We start from the raw sequence: 14,648 nt of genomic DNA, 5'->3' as shown, positions 1-14,648 counted from the left end.
GACCCTTCACCAGAGCAAGAGAGGCCCCCGTCCCCATGAACATGGTAGGTCCTAAGACAAAGGGAACAGCGGGTGGGGCACTCCAAGAAGCAGAGACAGGCCAGAGCCTGTAGCCTAGTTCAGTGTTTCCCAAACGTTTTTGGGCAACGGCACACCTGCTTACCGGAAAAAAATCTCGCGGCACACCACCATTAAAGCCCCGCCCCGTGACGTCAGCGCGCAGCGTCACGCCGGGAGGGACGCACAAAAGTGAACATTTTTTCCCTCCCCCTTGCCGGGGTGGGAGGAGGCAGCAGAGCGAGGGCAGCTGAGGCGGCGGCGGCAGCTGAGGCGGCGGCGGCTGCGATAGCGGGCGGAGGAGGGGGCGGCGGCGGGAGTTGCTGCTGCTGTTGTTGCTGCTGCTGCCCGGACATGCCAGCCTCCTCCTCCTCCGCTGTCTCGCGCTCCTCCCTTTTGCGCGCGCTGCCCCGCCACTCGGCACGACCACCGCGGAGCCGCCCCGGCTCGACGTGGATCCTCGCCGCCGCCGCCTCTCGCCGCCGCCTCTCGCCCGCCTCCCTCCCACGGCACACCAGCCGGTGTCTCACGGCACAGTAGTGTGCCGCGGAACACCGGTTGGGAAACACTGGCCTAGTTTACTAGCTGGCCAGGTGGGGAAGGAGGCATGTGATTCCTCAGCTGGGGCAAGCTGAGAGCAGGTGAGTGTCACATGCCTCATCAAGCCCAGATGCTGCAATCAGCAGGCACAGTATAAGAAGGTAGCAGAGCTGGTGTACTGTGTCTGCTCAACTGCCCATGTTGGGGGACCTCACCTAGGATTCTCCTTGGACCTGCATGAGTTTCTACTTTGAGTTTGACTGCTGAGCTACTATCTTGGCTTACTTGGACTGAGCCTGGACTGCATTTCCTGATCTTTGGACTTGGCTTATGCGGGTTGGCTTCTGGACTTGGCACACTGTCTGCCAGGTAGGCCAGGGGATCAGGACATAAACCGTACACATATAGAGTGGAGTCCTTATGATGGCTGTATCCCTAAAGCAGCCTTGTATTCCTCCTTCCGGCAACTCCTGCAGCCAAGCTGGTGCCAGATGTATTGCTCTCATAAATTACCAAATTGGGTGATTTGGGCTCGTAAGGATTTTGTCATTATATGTTTGCTTTTTATTCTACAGGGCCATGAAAACAAGCGCAAATAGCCTATGTCTTCATGGCTTCTCCTTGCTAGGCTAAGTGTTTTAGAAAGCTTTCCTATACATTAGTACTTGGGTGGTTTTTTGTTTGTTTGGGCACAAAACTCATTTTTCAGTCTGATGTCAGTTCAGGGTAAACTACAGAAGGACAAATATGTTATATTTAAAGCCTTCAGGAACTAAGCATTCAGTTGGATGACTTCAGTTAATTTGGGAGAGAAAAGTACATTTTCTATTTTTATTCCTTCAAGTTTGCATGATATTTCTGAAGTCACAGAGGGAAAAGCCAGTGTTCTTATTCATGGAATCCTACAATGTTCTTTTAGTGACTGCTATTAATACTCTCTGTAATTCGTTTCCCCCCTCCCTTGCAGATAAGTTTGCATTAGAAGACCAGATTTGAGTTGGCACGGTAATAATGGGCCTATTCAGTTGTTAAGGGAAAAGAGCTTGTTATCAAGCGCTAAACTGCTGCTAGAGCCTTTGATTTATTTGTTAATCTTTGGTAGTAAATACTTGTCCTAGTTCAGCAAAATGGTTATGAAGTAAATGTTTCACATTTGGTCATTTACAACCAGTAAATTGAAATTTAACCCAGTAGTATATGAATAATTTTATTATCTGTAATGTTGTGTGTGAGAGAGAGATTGTGCTTACTAGTACAGAGTACCATCACTTCTTTTTTTGGCTGCCCTTGGCAACCATTTTGTTCTGGCACCTGAGGCAATTTTATCAACATGAGTACCAGCACTTTATTTTTTATTTTCTACCATATAAATCACCATTCAACTGATATTTATCAAAACAATAGGAAGAGAAATCCATGCTGCGTTAATTAATTTTGCCTGCTCTTTCATTTTCTATTAAACTATAAAATACTTTCTCATATGTTTTTGAAGCAACATTATTGATAGCGTGTTGAGGTGATACGAAAGCTTTTCTGAAATAATGAAGAATTGCACACAGCATTGCAGTGACTTGTACCTTTATTTGCTTTACCAGAATTAAAATATGAGACCTAGCCTGGAAAAGAAAGGGGTGCATTATGATGGAAACTGGAAAGAAGACTGATGATTCTAAAATAAGGAACAAGGGCAGGGCAGTTCTCAATACTGTTTTTTCTCTCAGAATATGCTTTTGTGCACATTTTCCTAGTTAGACTATTCCAATTTTACTTGTTACAATAATCATTTTAAATCCGTGTACATTTTTTTCTCTGTAGTGCAAGTAATATTGAAATTAATATGGATCCTATCATTTCACACATATTTATTAGGCCTTGCGCAGGTGCAATTGCTTAACCATGGTTAGCTCCCTCTTCCACCTCAAGTGCTAATTTTCCTAACCCTTCCCTGCCAATTCTTAGTCATGACTAAACAATATGAATATACTTTTTACACAATTCATTTCATTTCTGGCAGCCACATGCATTTCATTTTCCATTTGTTATGTTTTTTTCAACCATTCAGTCTGATAATGGAACTAAGACTGTTTTAGTGACTCTGGTAGACAATATTTGTCTAGAACAGCCTTCCCCGATCCAGTGGCCTCCAGATCCTATTGGACGATAACTCCTATCATCCCTGATGATTGGCCATGCTGGCTGGGGCTGAGGAGAGTTGCAATGCAAAACATCTGGAGGATGCCAGGTTATTGAAGTCTCCTCTGGATATTGGCAAGGGAAATATCCCTGTTGATTCCCTTGAACTGCTCAGTGACCTATATTTGAGAAAGTTACATTCAGAAGCATGACTCTAGGGATAACTGTTTTCACTCATGAAATACTGGATCAAATAATGGACTGACTCTGACATACGTTAGTAGTCCAAAGATATGCTGTATCATTGGTATATGAGGTCAAGAGCAAAGACATTTAAAGACCTTGCTTTGGAGGTAAGGTTAAAGTAACTCTCAAGTTCCAGATTGGTAAAGATGCCCAGGATATTAATATTAGTAAATACACAAGCAAGGTGTAGCTTGATGTGCTATTTATACCAAAGGTGAATTTACCTTGCATTCATATAAGACATTTTTGTACTGGTTTTATTTGTCCTGTAGGGACAATAATTAACCTGAAGTATATAAATAAAATTAACAACAAAAACTTTTAATCAAATGGCAGGGCCTTGATGTATAGGGAGGGGGAAACCTTTAAGAAAAAGGAAAGAGAAGTGAATACAACAGATGGCTGTTTCTGACCATTGACTTAGTACAGTGTTATGATTTAACAGGCTTTTCAATACAAAGGGGAGATTTTTTTAAAAGTCAAAATAGAATGAGAATATTTCGTGGAAATCCATAAAAATGGCAGGAAAATAGAGGCCATAAAACTCCTTGATAAAAACTCATTGGATGGTAAAAAGCCAGGAAAATAAAAAAGGGTTTTACTTGATGCCAAAAAGGCATTAAAGCAGGCACCTGGCAAGAGTCTCCTGGGAGAGAGTTCCTAATGATATAATCATTTAGTGAGTTGGTCAACTGTATCATTCTGCAAAGCAATGAGAAGAATTTTAACCACTCTCCTGCTTCCCCAGATGGCTGAACAGTAACAGGAGCATAAAGATTACTAGAATACAAAGTAGTTGCATGTATAACTCTGCTTAGGTTACCACTTGGTACATGGACAGCTGTAGTAGTCTCAGCATTCCTATGCTGAAATGGTAGTATGTGGGTAGTGGTCAACCATTTAAAGAGGGTTGGGGAACTTGTGACCCTCTAGATGTTCCAGGATTAAAACTCCCATCCTCCCAGACCATTGGCCATTCTGACAGGAGTTGATTGGCAGCTACAGTCCAATGACACCATTGGCTTCCTATCCTTGCCCTAAAGCAATTAATCTACACAATATTTCTGACATGGGGTTGAAGCTTAACACAGGCAATACATCACAAATTCTCATCACAAATACATACATAATCATATCCCTCTAAGCAATTTGCAATAGCAAGGGCAGAGCTCTCTGGGGGAAAGAACAGCATTTTTCCAAATACAAAATTCTATACATTGAATATTTTGAATTGCAGCTCAGTTCTGCTCCTTTGAAGGAAAAAAAATATCCACCATACAGGTTATAGTAGTGCCCCCATGTTGCGGATGCAGGTTAAGTGTGCACTGTACAGAAATAATTTACATGCATTGAGGATTCATGGCCACCAGGAACATAGTTTCTGCACAGTGCATACTTTCCCCCACAATGTGGGAGCGCTATTAAACCCTGCGGGAGGATTGTTTAGAAAGTTTCCACTTCACCATTTTTTGTCTTTTATGCAAGGGACGCCACCACTTTCTAATAATACCTTTGTTGTCGATGTACAACCTGTGTACAAGAAAATTAACCAAGCCTCCCCCCCCCACTCAGTCTCATTGCACTTTGTGTGCTTGTCGCCAGTGGCGGAGCTTCGTGTTCTGGCACTAGGGGGCAGAGAGCAGGCGGGGACAGGGTTGGTGTGTGTCCTGGGGGCGTGGCACGCTGCCTGTAGGGGCATGGTGCCCACCACAGGCTGGGGGGGGCCCACCGCGATGGCACCCCACCGGGATTGCGCTGCCGGGGGCGGTGCACTCCCCCCGCACTCCTCTTCCTCCGCCAGTGCTTGTTGCACAACACACCAACTATATTATTTCTGCTGTAGTGGTTACAGTGGAATAATCACTAGCACAACAGAATCACAATACCACTCTGTACTTTAATTTGGTATACCCACTGCAGCAGCATATTTATGTACAGTATTCCATTAGTTTAAATATCCTTATCCAACAGTTGTAAGGTTGCAAGTTGAAAATACAATCATACACAAATGTTGCAGGTCTTTGAAACATAGATAAGGAGTGCCTCTCTCTCTCAGTTGTTCCACCGTCACAAGCATTTCAGTTTGCACAGTGGAATGATCATAGAATTGTAGCGTTGGGAGTGACCCCCAAGCAGTGGCATAGTGTGGGGGGTGTAGGGGGGCCCGGCCGCACCGGGTGCAACATCTGGGGGTTAGGGTTAGGTGGCGCAAATCCACGGGTTAGGGGGCGCAAATTACTTGCCTTGCCCCGGGTGCTGACAACCCACGCTACGCCACTGCCCCCAAGGGTCATCTAGTCCAACCCCCTGCAATGCAGGAATCTCAGCTAAGGCATACATGACCAGCCAACCTCTGCTTAAAACCTTCCAAGGAAGGAGAGCCCACAATCTCCCGAGGGAGTCTGTCCTACTGTCAAACAGCTCTTACTGTCAGAAAGTTCTTTCTGATGTTTAGTCGGAATCTCCTTTCTTGTAACTTGAAGCCATTGGTGATCTCCTCTCACTTCTTCCCACACATTATTTTTCGGGTTCTCCAGAGCCCGCAGAGCCAATTTGGGGGGGCTTGGGGTGCACAGGGGGAGGAGAGGGGGAAAGCCCTGTTGCATTAGCTCAGCTGCATCCAGCGCATAGTGCTTTAAACACTATATACAATTATATTGGTAATTCTTACAGCCCTGTAAAGTAGGTCAGTGTTATCATTCTTAGATTATGATGTGGGGTTAGATGAGTTTGAAAAAAAAGAACATCTACTGTAAGCATGGGGGCAGTGATGGCTGCATGCATTTTAAACTAATGCAAAGGCAAAGGATGTTGTAATAATTTAAAATTCAAATGTCACTCTGAATGCCATTACTTGAATGTGCTTCTAATCTTTATTTAATCTTTATTTTTACAATCTTGCCACCTTGTGGTGTGCTTTGGCAATGAAAGTTTGATTTAAATTCCTTTTTAAACTTGATGCATTTTATAATGCAATATGCAAATGACAGGAATAGTCCATGGAACATACTGAGCAATCTGATTATGAACAGTGTGATTTAGTTTTCTCTGTTCTGCCTTTAGCATATTGTATTTTTGGAGAAGTAAATAATTCTGTTAAATAAAATTTCCCAAAACAAAACACTGTTGCATGACCCTGATCTTTAAGCAGCGTGACTTTCCAGGAGTTCCACCTAGGGTCTGTATTTTCTTTTGGGAATGAGGCACAGCAGAGAGCCTTTATGATATATGGTTTATTTACACATATATACAACCTGAAGCTACAATGGAGGGGTTCACAGCATCAACACCCCAAGAGGGTCTTGCTTCTCCATTGGCCGCAGTCTTGGATTCAACCAGAAATCAACCACCATTCTCTGACCCTCTATCCAGCTTTTGCCTTTAACAGCCAGCAGCCTGCCCCCCCCCCCAGGTCACATCATGGCCAACCCCAAAACTCTAAATCAAACTCTGACTTTGTCTTTTATCTCCAAGTTGGAGGAGGAGCCCCATCCATTTTCTGTCTGGCACAGAGTCTCCTCTCCTCGGCATTCTTAATAGCTCATTACCTTTTCATTGTTGACTCATCTTCCATGCAATTACCTCATGAGGAAGTTGGCCTGGCTTATATTTTAACAATTGCTGGATCCAGGGGTTCAGGAAGCTTGATTAAATTCTAACACTTACTGGGTTCGGGAATTTAGAAGCGTCTTGTACCAACAAACTCATAACAACACTAGAACACTAAAACCTAGTAATAAAATGAATCCTTTCTCCTTGTTGATGGGACCATGTTTATCTGAGGCCATTTTAAATCTATACTTTCTAGTGAATGTTTACTCCCTCCACCATATGCTCAAAAGAGCCAGCAACTGATCTATGGAAAATTGCAGTCTGGATGAACACACAACAGGGGCTTTGTTTCTATCTTGGGCTTTGTTCGCAACATGAATAGCACAGCACCCTGGTATATGATGATGTCATTGCCATGCTCCAGGGCTTTTTATTTCAAACGTGAAATGAAATTCTTAGACTCACTGAGAATGAAGATTAGATCAATCAGGCTAGACTAAGTAAACCTAGAAAATAAAAATGCTAACTAAATGAAAATGAATGAAAACCTTTCTGCAAGCAATGGCAACCCAAGCACAGAAGTGTCCTGCATGCTGTACTTTCCAAGAGCGGACTGAAGATAGGATAAGACATTGTCCTCACCTTTCCCCCCACTTCCATTTCTGATGTAAAGTAGACTCCTCAGAGAGATTGTTGGACACTTTGATTAGAATGTGTCTGAATTAAAGTGTACAGCATCACACGGAAGAGCTTTGGGTGGGAGGAAAGAGGTGGTCTACCTCTTTTGTTGTTATCTTTGCTGTTGTATCATGCAATATGATATAAATTCCATTTTCTCTTGAGCATGGTGGAATCTGCTAATTGATGGAGAAAATAGACACTGATTAATGGGAAATTAGCAGCAGCCACCTGACCCGGTAGTGTCTCCGAGATGGGCACACAACCCTAGAGTCGGACACGACTGGCCCGTATGGGCAGGGGTACCTTTACCTTTACCTAGCAGCAGCCAAAAAATATTCACCCCAAAGCATCTGGAAGTTACACCCATCTGCAAGGGATGGAGGGGCCTGATTGAACTTTGGATTTTGCTGTGCTCAGACCTGTTAGATTAAGTGAGGATACACCATTGGAACTACTACTGTTTGTACTTAAAATTTATTGCCAGCTATATGCTGGGTGCTGCTGCATAGAACATGGCACTGGCCCAGAGAGTATAACCCAGTACTATTTTGGGCATGTGCTTCTGTTCCACAGCAGTAGTTGCCCAATCAGTAAAACATATTTATTTTGATCTGGATTATTATTATTTCTTAATTGCTGCTCATTTTCTTAATCACTACTCAAGTTTTAACTGGTGCTGTTGAAATTTAAGGGGGCATTAACTGGATGCTGATGATTTCTCCTGAAATTTTATACACGGCTTTGAAGGGGCAGTTACCCCTTTAAAAATGGCACACAAATCAGGAAATAAAACAACATTGCGCATCGTTTAAGTCACAGTTTGAATTAAATAATGCTTTAAAGCGAATGAGCAATGTGTTGGGGGCAGGCTGTTCAAAAGTCCCTGGGGTGTTCCTGACCCACTCCTTCAGTGTGTCAGAGAAGTCGGCAGTGGCTCTCTTCCTGTTACATGCTCCCCTTTGTTCTTGGCTTGCCATCATGGTTTGTTTAGGAGAGAAACAGTGACAGCCAGTGAGGCGGCATGGGGTAGGGCACTGTTGCACCGCACACTGCATTGGGAAACTATGAGCCCCCCACCAGCTGCTAGTGGGGGGAAAACAAAGCATGAGTACTGACTTGCTGCAATGGCATGCCAGCCTCTGGTTTGTTTCTTCTGCTGCAGGGGAAAGGAGGGAGCAGGGGCGAAGCAACTAATAAACATTTTAGCAGTGGTACTTGCAGGCCACACATTATTGAAGCGTTGTGTGCAAACTGGGCCTATAAATCTTCACCTGTAAGATCATTCTATAATTCTATCAGATTTCTGAAGGAGAACCAGCAGGCTGAATATCCTATTGCTTGGGACAGGATAAGTGTGAAATGCCCTATACTAACTTTGCAAGCAGGTTTGATGCTTCAGATATGAGATTGAAATGGACCTGAAACTAGAGCCAGTGAAATGGTGGCATCAAGTCAGATGTTCTGCATCACTACCAGCAAAGAGGAGGAGGAGACTGAGCACTGTTATTTGATGGAAGACCCACATCTCCTATAACATCCAAAATGTTTTAGCCTCTTTTCATGCTGTTTATGTCATTAATGCAAAACAATGTGGGAGTGAAATCAAATGCACATTCTAGATGATGGCATTACCATCTGGTGAGATTAAGCAAAAACTGATTTTTACATGTGAAATTCATTTATTTATTTTTAATAAGAGGGAAGGCTTAAATGTCTTAGGCAGCATACCTGCGAGAAAAGCTCAGTGAGATTATACAATGTTCAATGGGCAAGACTGAACATTTTCTTGCATGTAAGGTATAACTGAGACATTAGGAGAACCCTTCATGAACTTATATCTATAACCATACATATATTGTCAGAATCTTATAAATTCCAATCTGATATCGCAGTATTGTAGTCTGCTGCTATTCTCCTACTTCACTTGTGTCCTTTATAGCTTGTCATCTTGAATCTTTCTGTTGTGTTTTTTTCCTCTCCCCCCAGTTGCGACATCAAGATTGATTAACCCTAGAAGAAGCTGGTGATGTGACTCCAGTTCCAGTTTATCAACTCATTTCTAAGGATAAATCAGCACTGTGAGTTTTGTAAGATGTTCTCAAAGCATTCTAAATAATCTTTAGCTTATCTATTAAGCTTAAATAATCAAGTTTCGTTGCTAGTGAAAAGAAACCAGTCAGGCAAATGAAAATGGTTGGTTCACTATAATCCTGAAAATATTTGGGAGGAAGGGAACACAGCAGTGTGGCAATTGTTCCATAAACTTAGAATTGTAGAGTTGGAAGAGACCTTGAGGGCCATCTAGTCCAACCATGCAATGCAGGAATCTCAGCTAAAGCATCCATGACAGATGGCCATCCAACCTCTGCTTAAAAACCTCCAAGGAAGGAGAGCTCGCAACCTCCCCAGGGAGACCGATTCACGAGAATTTCAGCTTGCCAAATGGAGTGGCCCACATTATCTCACCCTGTGTGCTCTTCTGGAGATTCTTCGAACCCCACCCCAAACCAATAAGGAGGCATATGGGGATAGGAGTGGGGAAAGCCCCTTTGTGCTAGTGGATGTCCTTGCATGTGTTTACATTAGTGGGACCTTTTGACTGAATCCGGCTAAGAATCTCCCTCTTTCTGAGAATGCCGTTCTGTTCTATATTATGAAAAGACTGACACTGTAGGGCTATATGGATGTTCAGTTAGAAACTAATAGTGCCGTCCTATACATGTCTACTCAGAAGTAAGTCACTTGCCTTTCCTTGGCTTATTCCTAGAAAAGTAGGTATAGGATTTTTTGCAGCTTAACAGCACATATTAATTCATAAGAAAGTCACATTTAATTACTCCCAGATCATGGGATTGCAGCAAGAAAGCTTCAGTGAACTCAGTGGCACTTTTCAATATACATGCGCAGGACCATGTTATAAAAGAAGCACATTTTAACACTTGATACTAGAACTGCATTGATAGTGAATTATTCAAGGGAATATAAAATTAGTAGTTGATCTGTCTGCAGTATCCTTCATGGCAGGAATCATTTTCTGGTATTCTGATTGCACCCCCTCCCCGAACAGAATTTAGATTATTTGCATTAAACAATCAAGCTCATTTTCAAAGTATTTTGTATGTGCATTTGAGTCTTATTCATTCATATAAGAAGCATAGATTAATTAAATGTTATTTTACATGGAAATGTGTATTGTGTTCTGGTGATGCACTGTTACTTTCCACAACGTGAGCTAAATGACCACATTACCTGCAATTCTCAAACCAACTCACAATGATTTAAATCATATTTCATTAGAGTAAGTGTAGTACTTGAATTGCATGCCCTTAGCTATTAAAGTAAAAATATAGTCTTATTGACTGAAATGACAGAGGATCCTCAAGAATTCAGGTTTTCAAAAAGTGGGATAAGTAGGAGTGTTACTTACTGGGTATTACACTGACAGTGAACTCCCATGGATGGCACACAAGAATGGTAATTATTTCTCCATAGTCCTTATTGCAGAGGCACTTAAGGTTTAATATTTACTTGCATAGAGGACAGTATGATGCATTTTTATATCTCCCATAAGTTCCTTTTAAATTCTATAGCTAGCCGCAGTTCCCAAATTTTATGTGTCTAGATAATGGCCTATATCTTATCAATTTAAAACAGAAGGCATTTTCATATGGTCTGTGCCAACCATTTTATTATAATTATTAATTCAGTGCATCATAAGTATGGCCACTTACTCAATCATTCCTATTGCACTGCATTAATCAATTAATATTACACTAATTTGTATTTTGGTGTGTGGTGTAAATTGAAGAGAGACAAAAATGTGATCTTTCAAATATCCTTAGCCATGCTTTAATGTGTTCTTGAAAGTGAGTTCTTTCTAATACTTGAGTAATCAGACTTTTAAATGCCTGTCTTTGGAAGATTAAAACACACTGAAATCCTGATCCTATAGATCTTTGCAATAGTCACATACAGAGTTCATCCACACTTCTGGTTGAGCTCTGTACCATAAACTCTTGGTGCAGGTCAGAGAGGTTTCTCTTTCGTCCCACCACTTTTCCTGGGAAAACCCGCTGTTTAGGATGCTGGCTACGTTGACCGAAAACCCACACACAAAAATTATTGCACTGTGAAATGATGTGTTTATTTTGCTTCTCTAGACTTGCCTAATCTCTGCAATGCAAAATAAAATTAGATTTGCCAGATGTCTGTGCTTCACTCATATAGGACATTGTATTATTTTTCAAATAGTAAAAAGCTAATGGGGGCAGCAACTGTTGCCAGAGTTTGCACCTTGCAGTAGGGCAGCCTATAATGCCAAGGGAAGGCTATGCCATGTCATCTCATTTCAATATTGGTAGAAGTCATCAAACTTCACATTCCTTAGCTATTAAAATATATGGATTACCACAATACAGCAGCACTTCCAGATTCCAGATTGTGTCCATGCCTGCATTTGTATAGCCTGTTTTTCTTCCATCCCACATTGTTCATCTGATCTTTTTGACATGATTGCCATTTTCACACCACAGCTAGGTGTCACTTACTTTCTTTTTGAGCCTCATTGCTGTGGAACTGTTCACCTTGCTATTACTCTGAAAGCCTCAGGGAAACAGCAGCTTTCTTGTAGGAGATGTGTGATTCACAACAGAAAAGGCTTTTTCCTGTCAATCCATCTTGAGCTAGTACTGAAATGAAAACAAAATCAATGACACGCACCTTGGTATATCCGACTAACTACAACTACCCACCCGTCACTGTCTATTAAAACCACATTGGCTATGCATATAATTGCATCTATTGCAGAATGGAGTAATTGTTGGCTTGCTGCGATCATAGAATCATAGAATCATAGAATCCTAGAGTTGGAAGAGACCACAAGGGCCATCGAGTCCAACCCCCTGCCAAGCAGGAAACACCATCAGAGCACTCCTGACATATGGTTGTCAAGCCTCTGCTTAAAGACCTCCAAAGTAGGAGACTCCACCACACTCCTTGGCAGCAAATTCCACTGTCGAACAGCTCTTACTGTCAGGAAGTTCTTCCTCATGTTTAGGTGGAATCTTCTTTCTTGTAGTTTGGATCCATTGCTCCGTGTCCGCTTCTCTGGAGCAGCAGAAAACAACCTTTCTCCCTCCTCTATGTGACATCCTTTTATATATTTGAACATGGCTATCATATCACCCCTTAACCTCCTCTTCTCCAGGCTAAACATGCCCAGCTCCCTTAGCCGTTCCTCATAAGGCATCGTTTCCAGGCCTTTGACCATTTTGGTTGCCCTCCTCTGGACACGTTCCAGTTTGTCAGTGTCCTTCTTGAACTGTGGTGCCCAGAACTGGACACAGTACTCCAGGTGAGGTCTGACCAGAGCAGAATACAGTGGCACTATTACTTCCCTTGATCTAGATGCTATACTCCTATTGATGCAGCCCAGAATTGCATTGGCTTTTTTAGCTGCTGCGTCACACTGTTGGCTCATGTCAAGTTTGTGGTCAACCAAGACTCCTAGATCCTTTTCACATGTACTGCTCTCAAGCCAGGTGTCACCCATCTTGTATTTGTGCCTCTCATTTTTTTTGCCCAAGTGCAATACTTTACATTTCTCCCTGTTAAAATTCATCTTGTTTGTTTTTGCCCAGTTCTCTAATCTGTCAAGGTCGTTTTGAAGTGTGATCCTGTCCTCTGGGGTGTTAGCCACCCCTCCCAGTTTGGTGTCATCTGCAAATTTGATCAGGATGCCCTTGAGTCCATCATCCAAGTCGTTGATAAAGATGTTGATAAAGATCATGTAATGTGACTTTGTGCAGGGCATTTACTTAAGGTCTTAGGTTCCGAATATTGCAAGTCATTTTAACTTGTTATTTTTTTCTAATTGCGGCAGTGTGATTGAGCATGCCTCTGTGACCCGCCTGAAATTCAGTTGTGTTTGCATCTGAGAGATTGTCCCGCTTTTTACAAAGTACCATATGCCTCAGCTCTGTGGAGCTACATGGCAGGAGACAAGATACATTCCTGCTCCATAATTGCATAAGCCAGATGAGAGCTTCTGTCCTCAGTTGGGCTCCCAAGCATATTGGAGCAATCCTCATTTACTTTCTGCAGTAGTCCCACAGAACAACCCCTCCCCCCTAAGGCATCAACACTTTCGCCACATGCATAAACCAGAGGAACAAGGCAAGCAGATGGAACCCCTACATAGCTGTTCCATCCCCCCCTCCCAGTTCATCCTCAGCCATCCTGCTGCTTCCTGCAGGCTACTGGACAACAGCACATCTTGTATAGTGGTGGAGTTAATGGGCTCATCTCTGCTGTTTCTGTCCACATGCCTTTCATCTCTCAGCCCTCCTTCCCTTGCTTCTTCCTGCCTCCCTTTGCCTTAATATCCCAGCCAAATAGAATGAATGCACTGCTCACCTTAGTATTTGCCTTCACATTTTGTGTTACAGAGAACAAATCACATCTAATAAGGTAGCAAGCTGGTAGAAGGCAGAGGCATCTCTCCCTATTCCATCCAGAGATGCTGCCCAAGCTGCTGCAGAAAGGACAGAAATGGGGGTGGGGAGATTGTGCACACAAGTCAAAGCTTGTGAGCCAAGCCAAGGAAGTAGCTACCTTAGAATTAAATGTGCACCTGCATGTTGGCAACTAATTTGTTTTTATTCTTATTATTACACTATGGAATTTCCTGAACCACAAAGAAGGAAGCGGTTCAGAACTACTTCCTTCTTTCTGCATTAATATATCAATATAATCATAGTGTTATTCAGAGCCTCCTTTCAACTGTACTGTACACATGTTTGCCTTTAGCTCACCACAAGCCAAAGTCTGCAGTCCTTTATTTCATAAGATCTTATTAAAGCTTTTTCATAATACAATAAGGTCAAAGAAACGAGTCTAAGCAGAAACAAAATGGAACGAAAAAAAGAAAATATAGAGTCCTTTCTCAAATGTAGCTCTTAACCCTTGTCACACACAGAAAGAGGTGGATCCTTCCAGCTCTCACCTGGGAGTTTTCTTTTCTTCTCCCAGTCTCTCGCCCTGGGAGATCTTTGCTTCCCTGCTTTTCATTTAAGGTCCTTCTGCCAACCATCCACTACCTTCATGTGTGTGTGTAATCCATGGACCCTGGTAACAGACCAGAGGATACCAAATAAATATTAAAGAAAATAGAAAGAAAAGAAAGAAGGAAAATAAATAGGACTTCCAATTTTCTGTCAGTTACATAAAGGAAATCAATAAAAACATTCACTCTTGGATATTCTAATTTCTGTCAGGCAATATTTCCCCAGTTTTCAGACCAAAAATGTCTCAAATTCATTCCTTTTCCATTTCACACAAAAAGTCCAAAAGGGATTCTCTAATTATTACCATTAATAAATGTCAGCAATGTTTTTTGTCTAATCAAACATATCAACTTTGCCTCCAATAACTTCAACAAA

The 14,648-nt window shown here is 42.3% G+C and overlaps 1 protein-coding gene and 1 long non-coding RNA gene across 13 annotated transcripts in view; one reads left to right on the top strand and one right to left on the bottom strand.

Annotated features, from left to right (window-relative positions):
- ATP2B2 (ATPase plasma membrane Ca2+ transporting 2) overlaps positions 1-14,648 on the top strand; it is a 368,316-nt gene that overhangs the window by 129,574 nt on the left and 224,094 nt on the right. For all 12 annotated transcript variants that reach the window (XM_081176143.1, XM_081176141.1, XM_081176156.1 and 9 more), the window contains exon 3: positions 9,196-9,287. The gene's annotated coding sequence lies outside the window, so the exon portion shown is untranslated. The remainder of the gene's footprint in view (positions 1-9,195; positions 9,288-14,648) is intronic.
- Positions 1-14,648, bottom strand: part of LOC308577287 — a 397,406-nt gene that overhangs the window by 269,307 nt on the left and 113,451 nt on the right. The gene's annotated exons all lie outside the window — the stretch shown is intronic.

This window comes from Podarcis bocagei, assembly GCF_964188305.1.
Source record: "Podarcis bocagei genome assembly, chromosome: 2".
Taxonomy (NCBI): Eukaryota; Metazoa; Chordata; class Lepidosauria; order Squamata; family Lacertidae; genus Podarcis; species Podarcis bocagei.
Note: the sequence above shows the minus strand (reverse complement) of the source record. Positions and strands in the feature narration are given on the sequence as shown.